The 2,962-nt window shown below is 47.2% G+C and overlaps 1 protein-coding gene across 1 annotated transcript in view; it reads left to right on the top strand.

The window, feature by feature from the left end:
• GOT2 (glutamic-oxaloacetic transaminase 2) overlaps positions 1-2,962 on the top strand; it is a 26,791-nt gene that overhangs the window by 17,028 nt on the left and 6,801 nt on the right. The gene's annotated exons all lie outside the window — the stretch shown is intronic.

Below are 2,962 nucleotides of genomic sequence, written 5' to 3'. Positions count from 1 at the left end.
CCACATGTGATTATCGGCCAGGCTGGCACAATTAACTAACTCAATGACAGTGAACGGTTTTTTGTAATAATATTTTTATTAACATATCTTACTCATTCCAGTATATCCCTACCCTTCCCATACAGTTCTGGTTGTTCAATCCCACTGCGTGGGGCTATACAGTCATCAGTGCTATCAACTCCCCCACCCTCAGGGAACTGCTATGCCTGTCAGTCTCTGAGGGCTCATCTACCATGTACCGAGCAGTCTTAAAATGTACAGATGAACATACGCAAGTCTAACGTGACCAATGAGGTATATCACATGCGGACCACAATAGTAAGGGGAGGAAATCTTAAGGAACTAGAGGATAGTTATGTGGTTCATCAGTGCCACACCACACCCTGGATTTATCCTCCATTCCATGAGGCCTACTAAGAGGGACTGTCCAATTGTCTTACTGGTGGACTCTGGTTCTCCACTACATCCACTCCCCTTCTCATCAGTTTGGATGTGTGGTTTTTTAACTTGTGATACTCTTCCCATAGACATCTCATGATCTCAGACTGGTGTGCTTCTTGTGAGCTTTGTTGCATCTTTGCTAAATGGCTGCTTATTTAACACCAAGCCTTTACGACCCCAGATGCTATAACTTTTGATAGCTGGGCACCATCAGCTTTCATTACCGCATTTGCTTGTGCACCCATTTTGTCTTCAGGGATGATCGGGTCAGGGAGGTGGTTATCATACAGTGCCACATTATTAGAACAACCAGTCTTGTACAGAGGTAAGGTTTAATTAGAGTGTGGGGTACTAGCCTCCACAATCAAACAGGTCCAAGGGGCAGTTGTGTAATTAAGGGATAAAAATTAAAGAGACATCAGACAAAATAAAGAATGTGAATGCTCACCTCCAGAACAGCCATGATTTCAGCAGCCAGATCCACAGAGAGAGAGAATATATTTCCAACCAAGGCTTATGTACACTCGGGATGTGCAAGTCCCCCTAATTACAGGTAACCACATGCATACCAGAAAGGGGCTGCGCAATAGGCATACCCCTGACAGGAAGTAGACAAGCTAGGTGTATACATGAAATAGGAAGGGGAAGCACTGGGGGCATACATGTGACAGGAAGGCACAAATGTAACGAGATGGGCGGGCTCAAGAGTCAAGATGGCGGCCTAACTTTGGTCGTCCCTGATTTGGCTTGACCTTAGGTGTCTCCGGGCGATCCTTCAGGGAACCATCCATTATCTATATCAAAAAGGAGTGGGCTCTACTTGGGTGGGACACACTATAGGTTCTGATTCCTCTAGGTGGCTGAGAACCTTCAGGCAGATGACCTTTAAGCAATTGACCTCCAAGTGTATAGTTAGTGACCATGTGTTAGCAAACAGCACCTTAGGTTTGGCATATATTATGGGGGGACAGCCTGCGGAATAACTTTTCTGTTTCCCACTGTAGAGGCCCAAAGTTCCTATGTTTCCTTGTTGCATTTACATGTATATACATATAGAAACAAATATACACGTTTATACATATGTGCTTATATATATTGGGTTTTGTTTTCTCCTCCCCCACTATTGTGCTTACCTGTCATTCACCTCTCAGTACTTCCTCTCATACAATTTGATCAAACACATCCAGAAAAGCAATACCCTCCTCTGGGTCCATTTTAGAATTCTTACTCTACCCCTGTACCCGTCATTGTTGTCTCCCTGCCCCCCTTCTCCCTTCCCCTGCCCCCCAAGAATCTTCGGTCTGGCTGCTGTCTCCTTAAGACTGTCCAAACTACTTTTCTTGTATAAATCAACACCAAAAAATACCAACAAAATAAGAATAAAAACACAGCCAAAAATAAACGCCCACCAACATACAGATAGCCACCCAACTAACAGAGATCGTGACATAGTGCCGCAGTCGTGTTGAAAAGGCGAGTTTCCCCTCGGTCCACATTGCCATTCCCGCAGTCCGGGACGGGGCATCTTGTGCCCACCACCCCGTCCATTTACGCCGTAGACTTTCAGTGTGGCCCCCTTGTGAGTTCTGCTGAGGAGCCAAGCGTTGCCTCCCGACTCAAAAGTTCACACTCGGGTTCCTCCCATCACTGATCTGTTGTGCTCCCCTCCTAGCCTACCCCCATGAGAATGCCCTTTGTCCCCCAGCCTGGGTGTAGGTAATTCTATACAAAGCTTATTGCTGGCTAGCCTGCACAGGTGACATCCACTAGGCCCAGTATGCCGGCTGCATGTGCCCATCAGTGGGTAGTTGTGCCACCTCTGCTGTCCTTGTTGTTGCCCTTAGCACTACCCTTTTCCTTCCTGTAGCCCAGGCAGGAGCCAGAAAAGGCACTCGGCAAGATCACGTGCGTTTGCTGCTTTTTCCATTTTCTGTCACGTCTAAGCTTCAAACTGCGGCGGCGTCAGGAAAGCAGCATTGAGAAGCTGATGAGGTGGTTCCCATGAGCCGCCCCTGGCCTGCCTGGAAGTGGGCCAGAGGCACAGTTGCCCGTGTAGAGTCTGGTGCTGAGCTCTAGCACTTCCGGGGCCTGTGATGACTAGACCAAAACAGTGGCCCAGGTCAGTGGGCACTGGAAGAAGGTTCTGCTTGGCTAAGCAGCGTCTCTGGGCAGAATGAGATTTTTTTTCTTTCTTTTTTTTAAGATTTTGTTTTTTCTTGGTGTCTCCTAGGGACCATATTTTAAAAAGTTTAAAGTAAAAATTTAAAAGTTGTGTGTTACTACCCTACCTCTAGTAAAATGAAAATATCTCCCAAAATGGGGGTGAGTGGGAAAACTGGTGTGTGGCGCTGTGAGGCAGGCGTAGCCCTGCAAGCCCAACTCGCCAGGGTCTCGGGGCGTCTTCAGAGGGACCGCTTCAAGTTTGGTCTTCGCTTTCCTTCCCAGAAAAAGAATCTTTTTGCATTCTTTGACATGGCCTACCAAGGCTTCGCCAGTGGAGATGGTAACAAGGACGCCTGGG

Source organism: Echinops telfairi, unplaced genomic scaffold (genome assembly GCF_000313985.2).
Source record: "Echinops telfairi isolate 266 unplaced genomic scaffold, ASM31398v2 ScPeMD7_2291;HRSCAF=2852, whole genome shotgun sequence".
Taxonomy (NCBI): Eukaryota; Metazoa; Chordata; class Mammalia; order Afrosoricida; family Tenrecidae; genus Echinops; species Echinops telfairi.
The sequence above is the reverse complement of the archived record's forward strand: the minus strand, read 5'-3'. Positions and strand labels throughout refer to the sequence as shown.